Here is a 24,603-nt window from a genome sequence, read left to right on the forward strand (position 1 = left end):
AATTAGCCAGTAAGGGCTAGAGCTAATGGACCAAGCAGTGTTTAAAAGAATACAGTTTGTGTGTTGTTATTTCGGGTATAAAACTAACCATGCGGGAGCCGGGCTATGGGAAGAGGCCTGCAGCTTCCACTACAGAGTTATAAAAATTAAGCTGCCACAGGAACGTTTCTGGTTAGTCTTTATGAAACTGGCAGTCACTGATGGTGGGTTTTTATTGGCTTGGAGCATGCATCATTAGTTACTGTGCTCTTGGTCCCTTAACGGGTTATCTTGGCCATATTTTCTTACTCATTGTGAGTTTGCATGCACTTTCTTGTGCTTGTGCTATTGCCCTGCCTCAAGTAGTAATCTGAGAAAACCCTTTAGGATCTAAATAGATTTCAGCAATGTCTTCCAATATATATTTTCACCATGAGCCTCAGAGCAGAGCCTCCTTTGGAAATAGGGACTTTCTCAACATTATTAGTTAAAATTAAGTGAGACTAGGTCAAGGTTGAGGTTTGTCTTAAGACTTTTACCTCTACATAACAGAAGAAGAGACAGAATGTGATGTGAAGATGGTACAGATAATAAAGTAATGTGTCTGAAAAACAAGGAAAATCAAAGATTTCTGGCTACCACTAGTCAATACTGTGTTTTAAGCTCTAGATTTCAGAACTATCAAAGAAAGCAATCCATATTATTATAAAGTACTTATTTGTGATATTTTTTTACTAGCCATAGGAAACTATTCAATAACTTCACTGCCCTTTCCAAATTTAAGACTCAGAAGAGGGTACAGAATAACTGTAAGATCAAGAGAATAAGTGTGTGTGTGTGTGTGTGTGTATATATGTAAGATGTAATCATACCTTCTTAAACAAGACCTAAATAAACACTCCACCAAAAGAAATGCTAATGGAAAAGGGAGAAATATCACTGATTCCTACCACTGAAGAACGAGCTACAAAAGAGGACATTTGAGAGAAGAATTAGTCTTTCTCAGGAAAAAACCTCATAATTGCTTATCTATTGACTAGCATTAAATCCTGAAACCAAATGCATGTGAGATAAACTAAACTAAATTACAGGCTTTCATTTAAATATTTCTACAATTATGTGTGTGTGTGTGTTTATTTAAAACACTAACAATTAAAGAGAAGGGGGTCATGGACTTAAAAGGTAACAGGAAGAGAGTCACATGGGAGGAAATGGAAGAATTAAAGGGAAGGGGAGAAATGATGTACTCTGTACTTGCATTTTAATTAAAATCAAATAAGTAATTATAAATATCTTATTATTTCATTATTTTCACTGTTGAATTTCCTGTGACCTACATTTATAAATTATGTGTAGGATATTTGTTATATTTAATTACTATATTGAGATCTATTATATGGCAATGGCAGAATTGTTTATAATTCTGTATTAGGTACTCTTCATTTTTTGCTTTGATTTATGGGTGCAAGTAATTTTTATATCCTTTTGGATCACTTACATATATGATCACCTTTCTGACATACAATAAGGGTGTTAATGGATAATGTCTAAGTATGTTCTCTAAGTGCCAAACCTACCCACACTCTGCTATCTGGCTCTTGGAATATTATTAAACAATAACTTCTTCTCTTTTATCTACTAATATTTTGTTAACAGCTTCGGAGAGATACCAATATATAGACACTGCAAGAAAGGACCAGGAAAACCAAATACAATGTTTAACTTACTATGAGCCCCTTTCAGCTTAGAATGAGACATACCTTCTAATCATGTAAGATTTGGTTAAGTTGGTAATGTCTTCTTCATCTTTCTGCATTCATCGTTGGTTTAGAGTTGTAAACGTATCCTTTATTCTCACTTTAGTGGTCTTGACAATTTCTAGCATTATATATTACATACATACTTTTAATTTAATTTTTATATCATATATAAACATACATATTTTAATTACTTTTATCCTAAATACACACAAAATTCTTTTTGATCAGAATGATACTGAAAATAGCTTTTTAAAAAAAAACCTGTATCTTGAATATTTTGAACAAGTCACTGTTTCATATATATATGAAATATATATATTGGTACACCTAATGTTTATTTGAAGAGATGACTGTGATTACTTTTCTGAGTAAGTCTCTTTACTTTTTATGAGAGTTTTAAAAAAGCACAATTCTTGTTTGACTTCCTTTGTTATCAACTTTATTCATGTCCATCTTTCCATTGCTCAATCAGATTTACTTGGTAAAATTGACACTTTCTAGTCTTGGCTGATATAAAGCATCTTTGCTGTGCTTTATTTTACTCTTGTTTTTGTTTGATTTTATCTTTTCAGTTTTATCATGATGGACCTGGGATCATGCTGTTTTTTTCTGCATGGCTTGCAGTACTTGAAGTTTATAGGCTTTGCTGATTCTACTGTTTTGTGTTTCTCATCCTTATTTGGATAGTCTGAAGTATTATGTCTCCACAGGACTGCATGTAGTTTCAAAGATCCCTTTATCTTGATCACTTTCAAAAGGGGTTATAAATTTTTACAGAGGTTTCCTACAAATTTGGGTATTTTAAAATATTTGACTCTTGTGTTCTATACTGACTGTGGCCACAGATGAAACATACACTTATTAGTTAACTTATGTCTAATCTACACTTTAAATATTTTGTAGCTGCTTCAATGTCCCATCTTATTACTAGTATTTTAATAGTTTTTAGGGCTTAAAATGTTTGTTATTTTGCTCTTCTGAACATCATTATTTTTAAATATTTGTGTAACACTTTAATGTGTAAACCAATACACCAACTCTTGATATGATTCTTCGTGACTTGTTTGCATTGTATTTACTCCTTTGTTTTGTGCAGTTATATAAAGAAGACATTGGGCACTGTCAAGAAAAATGTGCAACAACAGTTTTAGATTTAGCTGAATTTATTTTACTATTCAAAGATGATGGCAGAAGTCACAAAATAATCACACACCAGTTCAGAATTATGAATAATAAAGGAAACTTACAGATCACTGTCCTAGATAGCACTTCTCTGCATGAACAGGAACAGAGTATAGCAGCTAGAAGCAAGAGCTGGAAGCAACAGAACAAGTACATGTTTTACAGCTGCATTTATAGTATAATTTAGCATGCCCAAGTGGGTTGGTATCTTAAATGCTATTGGCTGAAGGAGCAGAAGGAGCTCCCACATCACCTCCTCCTTTTGTTTAAATAAGAGAGTCCCAAACCTAATACAAATCTGTACATACTAGGAACAGATATAAAGTATAATTAGAATAACAACCAGCATAAACAATATTAAGCATGGAACATATGCTAAAAGTTTTAATAAACATCTTATCCTAGTCTAAGTCCTATATAAGAAATGGCTTTGCTAGATCATAAGAGGAAAGTAACTACAACTGTCTAATCTTCAACCCCATCAAAGGTCTGAGAAGGGAGATAATATTACTTGAGCAGGCAGGAAGAACAATCAAGCAGCTTTAAAAGAGAACAAAATAGGATGGAGACAATTAGCTACCTGAGCAATCACCCAAAGTCTCATATGCAACACTGAAGCAACCAACTTTCGCTAAGGCCTAGAGTGACTGACAGACCATTTTCAGAGGCAGGAAATTTTTCAGAACTGTCTTATCCTGTATTGGCAAGATTTGACACTCTTTTTCCTTGTGTCCTGCTTATCCATTTCCAGATATCATGTACTTTGTCAGTGGTCAAGATCTGGGCAGTTCCTTGTCCAAAGGCTAATGGTGCCAAGAAGAAAACAAACTCTGAGTGGAGTGTTTTTGGTGCTCATCATTCTCTCGGGAATAGATTGGTGCTGTGAGGAGCAATCCTGTCTCATGTCAACAGAACCCTAAGTTATTTAAATGCCATGTTCTACAGATCCGTGAAGTGGTTGAAGGTTACCTATCTAGACAGAATACAATCTCTATGTATCTAAAGAACCTAATTGATCTGACTGTATGTACAACAAACACGAACAACTATTGATCTATAATATTTAATACCTATATAACTTAAAGACTAAAACTTCATGTCAGAATATTAAATAATCTGCAAACAAATATGCAACAAATGAGGACAATGACATCAAAATATAAATAATGTATAAGTATCTTGATCAGAGATAGGAGTAATGTATAATGCAATATGAAAATATATCCTAAAAGTTTTATCAATATACAAAATGTCCTAAACAGAGGCAGAAACATCCATATATACAATCTAACAAAATAACTTTGTATAGGTATACAAATAATGTAAACAAAAATAACAAATATTATTTGAACTTATATCAATACACAAAACTATACGATTGGAAATTATCCACAAATAATAGCTCACAAGTATTCACTCTATTACCCACTATTATTTTCACATTTTTTTAGAACATAGTTTTCATCCCAAACCTCTATTTAGTACAAGTAATAATCAACAACCCTAAACAGTGTTCCCAACCCTACAGACAAACATTTTAGGGATAATAAAGGGTTATTTATTTAAGAGAAACTTACAGATCACTGTCTTAGATAATAGTCCTCTGTGCAAAAGGAACAGATTCTAGTAGCAGGAAGTGGAAGCTGGAAAAAGAGAACGAGCTCACACTTTACTGCTGCATTAATAGTATAAGAGACTAAGCCAAGTAGGTTGGCATCTTAAATTCTATTGGCTGAAGGAGCGGAATGTTCTCCCACAACACAAAGCATTTGCTTTCTTTTAAAACATATGTTATAATATAATTCTATTATTGGTAGCAACAGTCCTCAGTTGTCTTGATCACTTTTCTACTAATCAAAAGACACACCATGACCAAGGTAACTTACCAAAGAAAGCATTTAATAGAGTTTGCTGTTCCAGAGGCTGAATCTATGACTGCTATGGCAGCTTTTATCTACTCAAGACAATCTGTTTTCTACATGCACAGTCAATTTTAAGGTTTCTGACATATCTTCTGACAATCCAATGAAATTACTCCAAAATTTCACGATTTATATTCAGGCAGATTCTTAGGACAAGGGCAAAAGACATCTATATTCATTACCAAAATTATAACAATTTTTTTCTTGCTAATAATATTTTTCTCTCAAACCTCTTGACCTGGGCCCTCAAAAGTAATCATTGTTCTTAACACTACTAATGTCCAAACTCCTACTAAGATAGTCAAGTAAGCCCTGATTAAATCATTCAATTTTGGATTTACTAATCCAAAGTCACAGTCTTCTACCTGTCTAAAACAGCAGTGAAAATCCAGTGTAGCCAGGACTGTCATAGCAATATTCCATTCCCTGGTACTGTAAGGTATGAAATAATAGTCATACTCAGTTGGAGCAGGACTATACAAGGATTTCTAGTAGTTAGATAAAAGCCAGAATTATTTGAAAACTTGTTACATGGCTTCCTGTCCTCCAAAAGGAATCATTTTCCTTTCCTCTGGAAAATAGGGACATCTGGCTTTCTATTGACATATGCCTGTGGTTGAATATCAAAGACCATGATGACATCCAGGCTCCTTCATCCCTAATTCACAAGTACTTGTTTTTATGTGCCCCACACTGCACTGGTCTTGGCTCCTCTTTCCTCCTCCATACTTCCCCCACTATTCTAGCTCTCAGATGGTTTCTAATCATCTAATCATTAGTTTCTTTTATGTCTTTCTTCTACTGTCATAAGACTTCATGTACAGTCAACTGATATAAGAGTTTACTTGAGGCTTATAGTTTCAGAAGTTTAGAGTCTGTGCTTATTGTGCTACAGAGTACGGCATTCAGCAGAAGGTATAGTCTGGAACAGGGTTCAACAGCTTATATTTTTTATCTTTAAGGTATAAGGCAGAGAATGCTAACTGAGAATAGGTATCTTTTTTTAAAATCTAAAAGGCTTCCCTCAGTGAATCAACACTTCCAACAAAGTAATATTTTCTATTCATAATCACAAAAAAATTGTGCTCTTAACTGGGGACCAAATACTCTAATATATGAATCTATGGAGGCTATTGACATTGAAACTACTAGAGCCAGTAATTCTTCTTTTACTTCAATTTCTGACTGCACTTTTTATAGTTTGAAGCCACTCTTTCTGATTTACCAAGGACTGTCTTTGCAGTATCTAAATTCCAACTCCTATGAATGTTGTAAAAAAAGTCAGTTATGTTTTCAATTATACTTTCCTGTTCTGCATTCATATGTATGGAAAAGAATCACAGCATGAGTAGTGGGCTATTTTATCTTTCTTCTATTCATAATTGTTGCCCCAGAATATGACTCTGCATTCATAGATCACTGTTATTTCTAAGTACTAGGAAGATAAAATATTATATGAAGTTTTGGAAACAACTGGCATCAAGAACACTAAGCTCTGCACTAAAGAATCTATTCTTTTATAAAAGAGGATTTTTTTGAAAAAAAATATTTTCTTTATATCAGAGAGATGAAGAAAAGTATACATCATTTGAAATGTTTTATTTTGACTTTAAAAACTATTTAGCTTTTTTGTACTTATTTTTTCTTTTAATGATTAAAGTAAAAGTTGTTTTAACTAAGTCAAAGACAGAGTTATAGAGATGATACAGTGGTTTAGAGCTAGGGATATGACAGAGGACCCAGGTTCAATTCCCAGACTGCCATTGTAGCTACTCCCCTATTGTACCTCTAGTCACAGATAATCTAAGCCTCTCTCCTTGCTTTCATAAGCCCCACATAAATGAGTTGCCCAGGACACATAAGGCTAATTGTGAAATGATGAGAACAGATAAAATGTCTTTCCTAATTAAGAGTAAAACAATTGATTATACATTAACAAATGGTCATCCTGACAACTTGCATACATACAAGTAAAATTATATAGATTGAGGGGTCTTTAAGAATGTGTGTGTTTGTACTTGCATATATACATGCAATAAAAATAAATGTAAAAGTGGCTATGAATTTCAAAGGAAGGATATAATGGAGATATGGAAGAGTTGAAGAGAAGGGAGAAATTTAATTATATCATAAACTCAAAAGTTTAAAAAATGTTAAATAAAAAGTTTTCACTGTAAAGGAAACAGGAATATGAAAGGAATCAATAAGTGAAATTTCTCTAATATTGTAGTAATACATTTTTTCATGAAAACATATTTTTATACTCTATCCACAAAAAAGTCTTAATCACATTCAGGGGCAGGCTTCATCCATAGGAGAGTAGTTTTGTCAACACAAATTAGTTTCCATGCTTATGTGGGTTTGTTTGCTTGTTTGTGGTGTGTGTATATATGTGTGTGTGTGTGTGTGTGTGTGTGTATACTTCCAGTCAATAATACAAAATAGTACAGAATTTAGATTAATTAATACCTCTTACAGAAGTAATTTATAACTTTAATTAGCATTGACAAAAAATTCTAATTTTTTCATTGATTTTTTTTCTATTAAGAATCTACTGAAACTTAGGTATTAATTATTCAGAGAATTTGTATACTGAGTGCAATGTTGGCAATATTATATAATTATTTTATTTTTTGATATTCAATAATTAGTTATGTTATATCAAGTGTTTTATTTCATATGCATACTATAGTAGATATGAATGAGATGTTAAAATGCATTAAATTCACTTAAATTTATTCCAGCAATGGAATTCAGGAGAATAGTGACTGTAGAGAGAGGGAGAGACTAACATTAATGTATTAAATGAATTTAAATGATAGTAGAAGAATGGAAACTCTATATGGAACAAACCAGATACAAGAAAAGCCTCTCTGATACACATAAACACCTCTCCTCTCTCTCTCTTTCTCTCTCTCTCTCTATTTCTCTCTCTCTCTCTCTCACACACACACATGCACACACACATGCACAAATACAACTACACACCACAAGACAGAGAGCAAATGGATGCCCTACAAATGACCTGGGAAACGTGAGCATCATGACCCAGGTATTTTTTTTTTATTTTTTATTTTGAGTAAAGGCCTTTTCCAGCTCAGGAGCCAACTCCCACTCTCTGGAGTGCTTTCTCTCTAGTAGACTGTGTTTTTCTATTGCCTTACTATATGTCTTGAATCAAGTCTTTGTCTCATGCAAAAAGGACCTTGAAATTTCTGTGAGCAGCCACCTACTCACCCAGAGAACTCAGATCTTTAACTATGGTACAAGAATGAGAGATGAAATAAAACCTGTCAAGTGTGAGAGTTGTTGATGATGAGTGGTAAGTACATGAATCTTCACTGTTTTGTTCTATGACTAGAGGTTTTCTGTGGAAGATACATATATCATAAAGATTTTTCTGACTGCCTAGTTGATATAATATCATGGATGTTACTAGAATGTAACAATGTAGGTTGACAGCAATAATTACTTTTGTTTGTCTCAACTGTGTTATTGGGTCTAACACTTTATATAAGTATTTAGAAATTACCACTAATCTTAGTCCCCTCTAGCCTGTGAACGCAAGTTGTGGGTTTTGTATTACAACACCAGAAACATGTAGAAGATGCTTCTTCAGTGAGAAGACTCATCTATGTGGTCAGCATGACTGAATGTGGAGACATACCTCTCAATCCATCTCTTGAGAATGAACTGAGAAATCTCACCCTTGGAATGAGTGGCTGACAACAGACAATAAAAGACTCTCAATGGAATAACATCCATCACCATATCTTCGTTTCTTCTTCAGTAAGGCCAGATGTCACATTTTTTGGTTTTCAAAGTTATGGACTCAATACTAACATCTCTCTTGGAATCTTTTAGGCCTTCAGTGCCAGTTTGGGATTGACAAGGTGCCAAGCTTAGTGAACTCTTTGACTCCTAACCACTCTGTTGTGCAGATGACCATTGCTGTACTACCCAGACTCTCTTATGAGAGACATAATGTAACCAGCTTGCTATAGCTTACTCTGTGATGGTCCCAAAATGCAAACTACAAATATGTGGATTTTTTTTCTTGCTTTTGAACCATTGATTTAATAGTTCATGAAACTGTGCATTGGGTCATGTCATTCAGGGTAACTTGAATCTGTTTATCATTCATGTTTAACTGCTTTTAGCTCTCAGAATAGCATGCTTTGTAATTTCCTTTGAACCAGAGTTGTTATGTTACATTAAGAGTTCTTTTCTGGTAAAAGTTCAATGGAAATGAATATGCATGAATTAATGAAAATATTCTGAATAGGGGAACAAGAGATATTTTGAATAGGGGAACAAGAGACATGCTTTAAATGTTTGTTTTCCCAGGGCATAGTTCTATGCATGTCAAATGCTACTTATTTCTTAAATACTGGAAGGAGCATAATGAATATGGTCTATGAAACCAAAGCCTTATTGTTCTGCTAAATATTGCTCTGCTTATTCATGATAGAAATACATTGTAACAAGATTGACAAATCAATTGTTCATGGTACATCTGTGAGAACACAGGAATATTTTATACCAATAAGGACTTGCTTCTGCAAAGCTATTTATTCTGAGAGGTGTTAGCCGGAAACATCAATGTAGGTTATGTAAGTTGAAATAAAATGCTAAATGAATTCTGGAATAACACTCCACCAGGGATCTGGTAAGCAAATTTCATAGAGCCCTTTGGTTATTCTTTCCTTTAGAGCTATGAGACAAACAAGGAATCAAGCAGTAAGGAAGCCATATGCTGTTTGTTTCCACAGCTCTAGCGTGTAAAAAAAGTTTTCAATCTTTGACATAATCTCTGGGAAAGTGTAGATATCTAATGATACCAATGCTTGTTAACATTCAGTGATATCTTCATATCTATAGAACTATCTTAGGTTAAAAAAACACTATTTGCTTCTAGAAATCAAGACTGATACTAGATTCTAAATATGTAAAAAGCATTAAGTATGTGGCTAATGAACAAATCATGATAACTAATTTTAGTTTCATGAAGAATTCTTCCTGAATACTATGATTATATGGAAATATAACTATAGACAAAAATACTATACTAAACATACACAATGAGTAGGATGTGATGGATCAAGATATTTTGTGGATAATACCAACATAATATTTAAAATAAACTCAGGCAGCCTGATAAATTGATGACAAATAACATTTTAAGTTATTTTAATGCCAATACTAAAATATTATAGAATACAAATGGTGTATAGAATATTAGTTCTACCATAGATATATTTTTTAAAAGTATTTAAAAATGAGAAGTTTCATGGTATAAGTTTACAGTAATTATTATTTCCTTTATATTGGGAAGAAACAGATAAAAGATGGCACTGTTATAGCAATGGCAATAAATAGAAAATGAAGAGGTGAAGAAATATGGTTAAATAAACTGATAGTCCTCAGATAATTTGTAGAACAGCAGAGCTTTGTTTGCAGTACATACATGCCCATATGGGGAAAATTCCCATTCAGGAAACATGAGGATCAAGTTAGAAGGTGAAACTATAGGCTCTCTCCTGTCTATTAAGAATCCTGACATTGTTGCTCTGCTCAGCTCAGCACCTTCTTTTCCTAGAGAGTGTGCTCTTGATTCTTTGATAGTGGAATTAAAATCTTAACCTCTTACTCTACTATTGTGCCTTATGTGGATTCCTCTATTTTAGGGAACATGGAGACTGAGATTGGGATTGGGATCTAGTTGAAAGAATATTAAAACTCTTTCCATCCCTATGATGCCTTAAATCCTAAGTCAATATTTAATTTGGGGGTTTTATATCATATGTGTGTGTGTTTATAAATTACATATATACGCATAACTCACATTTTGATCATTTATATTTCTTCCTTCCCCAAACTCCACTTGAATCAATGATCCATGCCATACAGATCTGAATTTGCTTCCTCATTGTTTTTTCATTTAAAACCATCCAGGTCCAATTAGTGTATGGCCATTTACTGAAGCTTATTCAACCTACAAGGACCCACAGTAAAAAAAAATAATAATAATGCCCTCCTTTTTCAGAAGATGAAAAGAAACAAAACTTCAAACCCCCCAACTCAAATAAACACATTTTAGGATTTCAAACTTAATAATTTATTGATATGGTCAGCTTACTATAATCAGTCTACAATTCTATGCAGCCATAATTAAAAGACCAACAGAATTATTCATATGAATTGAAAAAAACCTTGAATTCCATGTGGAAAAAGAAAACCTCAATATCTAAAATTATCCTGAGAATTACCCTCTAGATTCTAGAGTCTAAGGTTATTCCCTTCCCAGATTTTAAGCCTTATTACAGAGACATAATAACAAAATAATAACAAAAATAGCATGGCACTGGCTAAAAAATATTGGCCAATAAAATAGATTTGAGGACCTGCATATAAGGCTGCACTACAACAGCAACTGGTGTTTGACAAAGAAAACAACAATACACATTGGATAAAAGCCAGCATCTTAAACAAATACTGCTGACAAAACTGAATAGCACATGCATCCTGCTTGCCTGTACCCTAATGTTTTTTGATTATGGATATTTATGTGAATTATATTTCTACTGTAAAATGAGATGCACAAATGAAGTGCAATTGTTGAAACATAGTTATGAAATGATTTTTTGCTTTTAAGGGTGTTGTTATTAAAATATAGATATTAAATTGTCAATGTTAATGTAAGTTATTAAAATATAACAACATGTCCGAACACTTGTAATTGATATCTTTATCTCTAACTATTAATATTTTTTAGGAGTTAGGTTTTTATATTTTTTTATTACTTAAAAAATACCAATCAAAATTCGCCCTTTTCCCCTCCTTCCACTTCCCTCCTACTCCCTCTACAGACCCTCCAATTCTAAGAGATGGCAATACACCCCACCCATGGATTTCCCTGGGAAGGGGTAATAGATGAAATTTCCTTAGTTAACTGGGAATTGCAGTAGGGAGTATGTGGAGGGAAGGGGCTTGGGAAAATGGGAACATGAGGAATCCATTGATCAAATGGGCTCAGGATGCAGCAGAAGAGTAATGAAAGAGATATCTTCATAGAGGGAGCCATTATGGGGTTAGGGAGAAGCCTAGCGCAAATAAAACTTTCAAAAATCCACAAGGATGACTTTAGCTAAGACTCCTAGAAACAGTAGAGAGGGTACCTCAACTGTCTTTCAGTATTCAAACTGGTGACTACAGTAAATGTCAACAGAGAGTCTTCATCCAGTAACCAGTTAGAGATCCATAGTCAAGCACTGGGCTGGTTCCAGAAGTCAAATTGACAAGAGGAAGGAGGGATTGTATGAACAAAGGTGGTCAAGATCATGATGGGGAAACTAACAGAAAGAGCTGACGTGAACTAATGGGAGCTCACGAACTCTGAACCTACGGTTGGGAAGCCTACGTGGTACTGACCTAGGCCCTCTGCATGTAGATGACAGTTGGGTAGCTGTTCTGTTTGTGGGACCCCTTAGCAATGGGATCAGGACCTTTCTCCCTGGCAAATTGACTGGTTTTGGGGAACCTAGTCCACAAGCAAAAATGACTCCTCCAGCTTTGATGCAAGGGGAGGATCTTGGTCCTACCTACAGTGATATGACATGATTTCTTTGAATCCTGTAATGCTTTCCCTTTTCTGAATGGAGATGGAAAAGTAGTGGATTTGGGATAGATGGAAGGGGAGCAGAGGTAGTGGAGAGAGAGACGGGGGGGGCCTTCAGTTGTATGTAAAATAAATGAAAAAGAGTAATTTAAAAAAGAAATAAGAGAGCATAACATGTTTTACAATACTGACTTATGTCTTTATCCACCTTTGCTATTTTTTTCATTTTTTAATTGATTTTATTGACTATACATTTTTCTCTGCCCCCTTCCATTCCTCTGCTTTCCTTTTCAACTCTCTTCCATGGTCCCCATGGTCTCAAATTACTCAGGAGATATAGTCTTTTTCTACTTCCCATGTAGATTAGATCCATGTATGTCTCTTTTAGGGTCTTTATTGTTGTCTAGGTTCTCTGGGACTGTGAATTACAGGCTGGTTTTCTTTGCTTTATGTCTAAAAGGCACTTATTAGTGAGTACATATAACATTTGTCTTTCTGGGTTTGGGTTACCTCACTCAATATGATGTTTTCTAGATCCATCAATTTGCCTGCAAATTTCAAGATGTCATTATTTTTTTCTGCTGTGTAGTACTCCATTGTGTAAATTTACCACATTTTCCTTATCCATTCTTCGGTCAAGGAGCATTCAGGTTGTTTCCAGGTTCTGGCTATGACAAACAATGCTGCTATGAACATAATTGTGTACATATCCTTGTAGCATTTTTTGGGTACATACCCAAGAGTGGTATTGCTAGGCCTTGAGGTAGGTTGTTTCCTAATTTTCTGATAAATCGACATACTGATATCCAAAGGGTGTTTACCAGTTTGCATTCCCCCCCCAGCAATGCAGGAGTGTTCCTTTTACCCTATATCCTCTCCAACATAAGTTGTCATCAATGTTTTTTATCTTAGCCGTTTTACAGGTGTAAGATGGAATCACAGAGTTGTTTTTATTTGCATTTTTCTGATGGCTAAAGATGTCAAGTATTTTTTTAAGTGTCTTTCAGTCATTTTAGATTCCTCTTTTGAGAGTATTTCTCCATTGCTATTTTTAATGACATAAAAATTCTGTGTACTTTTGTCTTTTTTTTTTCTGTTGGATTTCAAATGGTCTTCAGTATTTTCTCTGATACAAACCGTCATCCAGATGGCAGGCTCATGAATGCAGAAACTGCACAAATGGAGTAAGACCTAGGAGGAATGTTCTCTAAGAATATATAAGAACATAAGGACAGAGAAGTGCAGAAGATAGACTAAGAGAAGGGGCTCAAAGAGACTACTCAAGTTCTGCTTAGACAGTCATCTTTCATAGCTAGATAAACTCAATATAAACAACAATAGAATAAAAAGTGCTCATTTCTAGAGTAAACCAGGGTCTTTTGTCTTTGTTTATTATTGTCCTCCTGTCCAGGTGGTTGTTTTGCTCCCACTGTACTGGCCATGCCATTGGTCTACTACTACTGTGTGAAGACAAGGACTATACAGACTGCAGACGATAAAAAGTTTTCTGGATCAATGGTAGATTAAACTTGGATGTTATCTACAACAAATATGAGGCTAAAACTTTTGAGATCATTTTTCCTTGGAACTATTGGTAAAATGTCACTAATTTACACATGTATAAAAATATGTGTAAAATAACTTTTAAAATTAATATGAGCTATGTGGTATTAGGTGTTGTTACTATATTAAAAGTCACCCTTTTATTAACTGCCAAGGAATTATAAGAAAATTATGACACATTAAGAACAAATAGTTCTACATTGTACAAACATACTAACATTGGAATTATAATGTTTGAAGCTAAATTTTACTTTAAAAGACATTATAATTACTTGCCATATCAAAACACAAAAGAAAGAAATGAAAAAAGAATAAATAAAGGTCGCCCTAGGAAAATTTTATTATTGAGGAAGGATAAAAAAGCACTGATGTAAAAGTTTTAAAAGTAATATGTCCAAAAGATAAGTAGAAAAATTTTTACATTTTAAGAAGGAATAACCCTAAGAGGAGAAAAGATTTCTTGTTAAATATTGTCCTTCTGATCCTTAATACCACAGCTTTTATCACAAAGAGCTTAAGATTGATGAATGCTTTCATAGAGTTTTATTGATTTTACTTATTTTAGTGTCCATTAAAAGTATGATGCATCTTGAATGCTGTTTCCACTAAGTAATCCTGGGTCCTACAAAGGAAACACGCAATGTGCCCATATTTGTACTCTAGAGGCATACAACCAAGTATGACAATGAAATTTGCTTTTCTATTTGTTCCCTTTTAAGTCTGTATAAAACTCTTAATGTAAAACTCATAAATCTATAGAATGAACCAGGCAAGCAGTGATTAGATTCATTTTTTCATGGAATTATAGACATATGAACACATATATAGAAAGGAAAATGTTACTTATTTTTTAACTTTACCTGAAGAAAATATGACTAAAAAGATATTTTTAGTTGCTTACTTTCAGCAAAAGTTTTTTAAAGGCATAGAGATTCATGGATCCATAAAATAATTCAGCAGAAAACCTAGTGTTATACAGCCTGAAATTTCTCCTAGTAATAATTATAATCTAATTAATTATATGATGCTTCATTTAAAACTTATGAAAATTGATAATGGGCTTTATAAATTGTCAGCATTTTCTTTTTAGGTATGAAAGCAAACATATTATCTGAAAATTATATCCAGAAATCCTGTTTCAGTGTTGCCTCAGACATAGAAAACTGATGGAGGAGGGTCATCTTTCTATCTGTTGCTTTCATTGGTTAATTAATAAAGAAACTGCTTGGCCTCTGATAAGGTAGAAAATTAGGTAGGCGGAGTAGACAGAACAGAATGCTGGGTGAAAGAAGCCCAGTCATTGAGTCGCCATGATTCTTCCACTCCAGACAGATGCAGGTTAAGATCTTTCCTGGTAAGCCACCCTGTGGTGTTACACAGAATATTAGAAATGGGTTAGATCAATATGTAAGAGCTAGCCAATAAGAAGCTGGAACTAATGGGCCAGGCAGTGTTTAAAAGAATACAGTTTCTGTGTAATTATTTCGGGACATAAGCTAGCCATGCGGGTGGCAGGGCGCCGGGAATGCAGCCCTCTGCTTCTCACTACAGAAAACCAAAATAAATCATTTTATTTTAATGACTCTTTGGTCTAGCCATTTAATCTGATGAGCAAGATTACAGCAATATTTTAGTTTACACTCAGAGATAAATGGGACTATTTTAATTGTAATTGATTAGTTAAGCAGTGAGATTAAATACCCAAGGAATTTCTTACTGAGACTAAACTCTGTCAGCAGGTTTAGTTAGGCATCTCAGTTCTCGTCTTGTAAATCCTCCAAATCTGCCTTCATCTCCAAATACTATAATAAAGTTTATTTTTTTAAGAATAATTACTGGCAACAAAAGTTGAGTACATAACTTTATTCTTCACAGAGAATTTCTTGGAATGATTAGAGGAGAATTCAGTAGGACTTTCAGCTCTCTGGTTTACTCCAAATACAGGGAAAAAAAGGATAATTTGAATTTTGATCTTAATGTATCCATGAAAGAAAGAAAGAGTTGACTGAATAAATTAAAATACTACAGGTATGGTTTTAAGGACTCTTGTCTAGGTTCTGATATTCTGTTAATACTAAATAAAATTATCTAGTTATTATTTGAAACTTCTTGAAACCTAGGACTATGCTCATTATATTCAACTCGGAGCTATGCCTACTGCAATGACAGGAAATTAGAAAGACTTATTGATTGTGTGATATCAGCTCATAATTAATTTTTAGTAATATTTCAGAATGACTTAAGTAAATATATAGTTCTATGTATTATGAAAGAAATCAGAATTTATCATTGATTTAAACATGACTCAAATAGAGTATTTTTGTTTTTGTTTTGTTTGTGTGGTGATATTTTGTTTGTGCTTTAACAAATGAAGCTTTCCTGAAGGTCAGAGTGCAGAGGTAGCCACTATTTAGCCACAGAGGATACAAGGGGGTGGCACATACTTTTAGTCCCAGCACTCTTGAGGCAGAGGCAGAGGGATCTCTGTGAGTTCAAGGTCTCCCTAGACTACACAGAATTGATACAATCTAAAAGAAAAGCAGAGCCAGGTGGGGGGTGGTAACTCATACCTTAAATTCCAATATCTGGGATTCACATTACTTTAATCCTGGCTCTAGGGACTTGGAGACAGGAAGAGAGTGACTGGGCCAGAAGAGGGAGGTGAATATAAGGTTGGAGCTCAGCATGTTTTCTCTGAAGACTCTCATAGACAGGATCTTGTTCACTTTGTTCTGAGGATATCACAGATGTAAGAACTCATGACTGGATGCTGTGTTTCTCTGATCTTTCAGCTTTTTCCCTTTAATATCTGACTTTGGGTTCTTCTGATGAATAAATGAATTAATTCATGAATCTCTACTCCTGTAGAAACTATTGCCAAAAAGAAGCTTTAAAAAATATATCTTTTAGACATATTTTCTTCAGATAAAGTTAAATAAGTGATAAGTACCTTATTTTTCTTTATTGTATAAATCTATAATTGCAGTATATTAGTCTTCCTTATTTCTGTTTTTTTTTATTGAGTTCTACATTTTTCTCTGTTCTTTTCCCTGCCTCTTCCCTCTCCTTCAACCCTTTCCTAAGGTCCCCAGGCTCCATATTTACTCAGGAGATTTTGTCTTTTTCCACTTCCCATGTAGATTAGATCTATGTATGTCTCTCTGAGGGTCCTCATTGTTGTCTAGGTTTTCTGGGACTGTGATTTGTGGGTTGGTTTTCTATGCTTTATATTTAAAACCACTTATGAATGAGTACATGTAATAATTGTCTTTTTGGGTCTGGGTTACTTCACTCAAAATGTTTTCTAGCTTTATCCATTTGCCTACAAAATTAAAGATGTTGTTATTTTTTTTCTGCTGTGTAGTACTCCATTGTGTAAATGTACCACATTTTCCTTATCCATTCTTTGGTTGAGGGACATTTAGATTGTTTCCAGGTTTCCTCCATATTTCTGAAAGAAATGACCATAAGGAAGCCTAGAGTCTGAGAAGCAAATTGAAGGAAGGCCATGAGACAGGAATCCCAGAGAGCAGAAATGCTAAAGATGAATACATGTTGGAAACAAAGCCCTAGGGGAGCGAGTGAGATGATCAGAAAAACAGGCTGTGGAAAGGCTTATGATTGAAACCCATAATGCACTATTCCATATTGAAAGGAAAAGATTGTTTTTTATCATAGGTTGAAGTATGCATCTTGTCAGCTGTCACATACAGCTATTTTACAAACCTACATTTGCTTTGTATATTTTTCTCATTCAGTATCTGTGATGTAGGATAACATTTAGTGTGAAATGAACTTTAAAAGATTTGCCCTAACTTCAAGCTTCAGACACTAAATTGTCCTTATTTTCTAGCTTTGTAAATTCCAATGATACTCAAAACATATTTGAATTGTTTCTTAGAACTAAGAATTAATGAGAAGAATCCTGTAAATTGAAAAAGTAATGACAAAAAAACTCATAGCTTGCTGAAGGAGAAGTGTTGACTAAGGTTTCAGTCAGGCCTGGTACCACAGCCATTCAGTTCCAAAGAAAGACACAAGTGGCTTCCATTAATTATAAACTGCTTGGCCTATTATCTCAGGCTTCTTATTAACTAATTTTTACATCTTAAATTAGCCCATAATTCTTGTCTGTGTTAGCCATGTTGCTTGGTATCTTTATCAGCGAGGCATTCTCATCTTGCTTCCCCTGCCTCTCAAGTGTTTGGATTAAAGGTGTATGTAACCACACTTGATTATCTCTTTTTTACTTTAAAGACTTTATCTTTTTTTCAGCCTACATATATTTTTCAAGACAGTTTAAACTGTTTAGTGTCTTTTTTAAAAATATGAATTTATCTTTACTGTATAACTCTTTTTTTTTACCACATGAGTTTTTAATTTGCTAAGTGATATGGCTAGGTTTAAAGCCATGGCAATGATGGCTGGATCCATTCCATTTTTCAGTTTCTTGAGAGTCTAGCTTTATGGCAGAGATACCGGCCAGAGTCATGTATTTTGCTACAATTCTACGGAGATTTAAAGTCCCTACCTCCACCCAGAATCATGCTATTGGCTACTCATGAACACTATTTAAATTGTTTGATAGTGGAGCCTCTTAAAAGATCTGCAAGGTTTTCACAGTTAAAGCTGGCTCAGGAAGCCTCTCTTAAATGAGGTGTATTTGCCTCTACCAAACAGAGCCCACCTGAGAAATGCTACCAAGAAACCATGCTTAATTCTGTTCTTTTTGTGTCTAGAATTACTTTTCAAACTCTCTTAGGTTTTAAGTGGATTTTGCTGACACTTTGATGTCATTTTTTTGACAGAGGTTTCTGTTCTGCCCAGTCCCGTAGCTGTTGAGTACCAAGGAAACATAGAGAATTCTACATTAATTATAAACTCATTGGACTATTAGTTTAGGCTTATTGGCTTTTATATCTTGCATCTTAACTGATAATTCTTGTCTGTGTTAGCCAAGTGGCTTGGTACATTTATTAGTGAGGCATTCTCACCTTGCTTCCTCTGTGTCTAGGTGATGACTACAGTATGACTCTTTCTTCTTCCCAGAATCCTCCTGTTCCCCACCTCTACTCCTCTACTTCCTGCCTGATCTCCCTGCCTATACACCTTTAATCCCAACACTTGGTAGGTAGAGGCAAACAGATACCTGTGAGTTCAAGGACAACCTGGTTTACAGAGTGAGTGCCAGGATAGCCAAAGAGACACAGAGAAACATAGTCTCAAAAAACCAAAAATTAAAAGTAAAAATAAAAGAAATAGAATTTAAAATAAAGCAATGTAAATATAGAAAACACACAGAGAATATAGATACTGTACATTATTATGTTGTCTTTGAATTATTAAAATGCTGAGAAAAAAGAAACAGCTGTTAAAAGACATTTCCTTATAAATGTTGCTGGATTAATCCAACATACATATTTTAAAAATGCTTTGACTTCAAAATTTAAGTCAAAAGTTAAGTTTTTTTTTTGAAGAAGAAGAGATTTTCCTTTTGTTTCCACAGGAAATGAGAGGCTATGGATTAATTCTTGATAAAGAAAAATAATGTTTGATCAAGGAAATCTCTGATAGGAGCAGATGGCCCAGATGTCTGAGTTCTACATCCAGAATAGCTTGAAGACTGCTGGCTAAGATGAAAAAATTCTCACAGACTATTCCAGCCAGGACTTGACTATAATTCTAAATTTTCTTTAGGTCTTCAAAAGATTATCATCACCCCAGTTAGCAGAATGTACCCTGGAAAACTATTCCCATGTTCCCAAAATAGGGATTATGGATATTTATCTTTGTTTAGAGTGTTGGTTACAGGATGTTATGGATAATGGTCTGGACAAAAGCTAAACAAAGTATATTAGATTCAGAGATCTTGTTTTTAAAAAAAGTTGGGGGAGTGCTGTGGGACAATGGTCTGCACCCTGTCACTTGTATTTTAATAAAACACTGATATGCCAGTAGCCAGGCAGGAAGTATTGGCTGGGTAATCAAACAGGAAGTAGAGGTGGGGCAAGGAGAACAGAAGGATTCTGGGAAGAGGAAAGAATCAGTCTGCAACCATCACCCAGAAGCAAGATGAGAATGCCTGACTGATAAAAGATACTAAGCCACATGGATAACACAGACAAGAATTATGCGTTAATTTAGAAGTTATAAGAGTTAGTAAAAAACCTGAGTTAATAGGCCAACCAGTTCATAATTAATGTAGACCTCTATGTATTTCTTTAGGACTAAATGGCTGGGGACCAGGGGAACAGAAGCCTCTGTCAACAGAAGAGTACAAGAGAAATGGGAGGGAGGAGAGAAATATCTGTACTGATGTTGGTTAAGGGAGCTGCTTGATTCCCAGCTGCCCACCTAGCTTAGACCTGAAATAATCACACAGAAACTGTATTAATTAAATTACTTCTTGGCCCATTAGTGTTAGCTTCTTATTAGCCAACTGTGTTTTAAATACTATAGTTTCTGTGTTTTGGGTCTAAGATAGCTGGGCAGCTGGGAATCAACAAGCAGCTTCCATGCAACACTTATATCTTAATTTATCTCATTTCTAGTAATCTATGCATTGCCATGACATTGTGCTCTATCAGAAAAGTTTCAGCACTCTGTCTCTGGCAGTGGCTGCATGGCTTCTCTTTGATTCTGCCCTTCTTTCTCCCATCATTCAGCTTAGTATTCTCTGCCTAGCAAAGTTCTTCCCCGCTATAGGTCCAAATAAGTTCTTTATTTATTAACCAATAAAAATAACACAGAGACAGAAGAACCTCCTACATATACTGACAGAGCAGCATCCTGTCTCAAATTACTCTTCATACATATACTTAAAGTCCTTCTATGGCACTTGATAATAAGTTGATAAAAGTAACAGTGGAAGGAATCTAGAAAATATTAGTGTTTTACAAGAACATTGTATAATGTTTCTCAGGTAAATCACCAACAGCGAGTATTTATTCAACTGTTTGGATTACAGCACATAATTTATTGTCAGGGACTGTGGCCTCAGGTGCTCAACCTCAGTATTATTATTTCCCTTAATCTAAGACCTCCCTACAAATCTGAGTTATTTTGAAAAGGGGAAAGAATCAGCTGAAAGGAGGTATCATCAATTGAAAGAGTATCTCTATTTCATCCAGTTGTAGGGATGGAGTTTTCTTCATAATTGACTGAGGGGGATTGTCCAGCCTATTGTGGGTGGTATTCTCCCAGAACTGGTGGTCTTACATTCTATAAGACAGCAGACCAAATAAACCGTGAAAAAGAATCCAATATGCAGTGTCCTTCCATTTCTTTGGCATCAGTTCTTGTCTCTGGGTTCCTTCACTGCTTGATTTCCTGTCCTAACTTCCTTCAGTGATAAACAGTGTTGTGGACATGTAAGCCAAATAAAACCTTTGCTCCCCAAGATGTTTTAGACATTGTAGGTATTTCATCACAGCATAGAAACCCTAATTAAACATTATCCAACCAACCAACTTTAAGTTCTTTAACTTAATGAAAGTGAAGACATCCACTAAAAGACATTGTTGGGAAGCTACTCTTCAACATGTGACATGTCCTAGAAAGTAATTAATGAACCTAGTGTCACTCCACTGAAGACAACTGGTATTCTCCTTCCAGTTGTTTATGTGTGTGACTAGCTTGTTGAATACAAGGGAGACATTCTGATCTCTACTCCTTCTGTGAGAGGATTTTGTTCAGATGAGTTTGTGTAGATCTCGTTCATCCTGGCACAGTTCATATGCTGTGCTTTAGCACTGTCGTGTTTGCAAAACTGTGTTTCCCTAATATTCCTCACCACCTCTGGCTGCTTAATAGCTTTCCCACCCTTCCACATAGACCCAAGTCTTGAGAGAGAAATGTGGTAACTATATCTCATTTAATTTTTTTTTTTTTTGGTTTTTTTCGAGACAGGGTTTCTCTGTGGTTTTGGAGCCTGTCCTGGAACTAGCTCTTGTAGACCAGGCTGGTCTCGAACTCACAGAGATCCACCTGCCTCTGCCTCCCGAGTGCTGGGATTAAAGGCGTGTGCCACCACCGCCCGGCACTATATCTCATTTAAAATTGAGCACCATATAAACCCAGTTAACTAAGTAACCCAGTTGTTGGTCTAAATGCTTGCCTTACCAAAGTCCTGTACAGTGTAACTCTAATTTTTTATCTGTAACTGATTAATAATGAATATTTGTGGCTATCGTGAAAGGTGATGTTTCTCTGATTTCCCTGAACCCAAACAAAAACATATAAAGATCCTCATGGAAATTGGAAACAGACAAGATCTCCAGGCAAAAATTAGGCGCATGGGGGTGGGGTGGGGTAGGGGAAGGAAAGATGGGGATAGAGAGGGGAGTAGGGGAGGGTTGGGGAGAGCTTGGGGGAGTGGGATGGTTGAGATGGAGGAAGGACAGATATGGGAGAAGGGAAAAAGATATAATTAATTAATTAAAGGAGGCATTGTGGGCTTGGCAAGAAGCTGGATTCTAGATGGGGTCCCAGATGTCCCCAGCTAGGACCCTGGGCAGTGGAGGAGAGGGTGCCTGAACTGGCCTTGTCCCATAGTCAGACTGATGACTATCTTGAATATCATCATAGAACCTTTGTCTGGCGACAGATGGAGAGAAAGACAGAGTCCCACATGGGAGCACTGGACTGAGCTCCCAAGGTCCAGTTGAAGAGCAGAAGGAGGAAGAAGATGAGCAAGGAAGTCAGGACCACGAGGGAATGATCCACCCATGGGGACAGTGTGCCTGAACTAATGGGAGCTCACCAAAGCCAGCTAAAATGGGACTGAATGAGCAAACTAAACCCTCTGAATGTGGCTGAGAAGACAATGATAATGGCACTGGGATTTGTATCTATCATATGTACTGGCTTTTTGGGAACCTAGTCTATTTGGATGCACACCTTCCTAGGCCTGGATGGCGGGGGGAGGGCCTTGGACTTCCCACAGGACAGGGTACACTGCCCTCTCTTAGGACAGGGTGAGGAGGACAGAAGGATGTGTGGGGGAGCATGGGGGGGAGAGCAGGTGGAGGTGAGGAAGTGGAAATTTTGATTCCTAGTAGTAATAAAGTAATTTAATAAAATAAAATAAAAATCCAAACTTAAAAAAAGCTTCAAAATTATTCAGAGTTACTTTTATTTTAAATAAAATGTAATGAAATAATCTTTAATCAAATACAACTTGTTAAATAATTTTCATGATAGAGTGAAATAATGCATTCAAAATAATGATTTATAATTCTTTAAAAGTCACTAATGAAATTCATCCATTATAAGTATATTTTCTGGCTAAACTATTAATTTATGACTTTGATATAACTGCATTAAGCTATGCTCCTTGAACTTTGAAGAAAATGTACAAATGAAAATAAATATAGTGAAGATGTTAAAAGGAAAAGCTTGCATTTGAAGAGGAAAAAATATCTTAAAATGAATACAAATATAAGTTTTCAATTACATTTTTTATTTTTGTCTACTAAAGTTAGTAAAGAAATAATAAAGTTAAATTTGTATTTGGTTAAATGAACATGCAAATTAAGTATGTTACACTTCCTATTTTATAATTTTTATAATGAAATTATTTTCTTAATTTCTATTAACTTCTTTCTTTACCCAAATTTGACAAGTTCCAGATGTTCATCTATCAAACATTTTATGAAGGCAGTTTCTTAGTTCATATATACAAATGGAACTGTAAATTCTGTGAAAATTATTAAAATATAGGACATGAAATGAAACAATCACAGATTTTTTTTATTTTTAAAAATCTATGTTTAATGCAATTAGTTAGAAATTATGCCTCCTTAAGATTCTAAGGATTAGAAACAATTAATTGCAATATCTTTCAAACACAAAGTGATGGCAACATTTCTAATAAAGAAGCTGTTCAGGAATTAACAATTTGGGTTTCATTAGAAATATTTCACTTGTGGTTTTGAGTGGGAACAGATTTCTAATGCATTATTTATGCAGCCAACTGTAACCACTCCTTCTGTGTTCTTTCAGAATTTTTCATCAATGTTCATAGAACTCATTTTTCAAAACACATATTATTTTCCCCAATAAATCAAGCAAGCCCTGAGGGAACATATTTCATTTTTTTACATCGAAAGAATACAGAGAAACAATATTTGGAACTTACCAAGTGTAACTGATAAACTCACGTGCCAACTATAAATTGTAATTAGCTGGTAACCACTGTTTACTGAACCATGCTAGGATTTATCCAGACAGAGTAGATGGTTCAAAACCACAGTTCATTATTAGAAACTTGTCTTTTTCATTCATCTCTTTTTTTTCTATTTTATAGAAAAAGTTGAAGTTTTAAAAAGTAAATTTAAAAAAAAACTAAGAATCAGATAAAGTGTATGATATGTTCCATACGGAACAGCAAAAGACTTTAATTTTTTAGCATACTTTAATTTTTCTTCAAAGTTTGAAAGCACACTAACCTATGTCCCTTTCTTAGATGTGGGTAGTGCAAAGTTAATGCATGTCTTTATGAAGTTGGACAGTTTGTCCTCTTGTGATGCAACTGTACATTAGGAAGAAGCTGCAATGCCTTTCTAGCATGTTTCAATCC

The sequence above is a fragment of the Chionomys nivalis genome, chromosome 3 (assembly GCF_950005125.1).
Source record: "Chionomys nivalis chromosome 3, mChiNiv1.1, whole genome shotgun sequence".
Classification (NCBI taxonomy): domain Eukaryota; kingdom Metazoa; phylum Chordata; class Mammalia; order Rodentia; family Cricetidae; genus Chionomys; species Chionomys nivalis.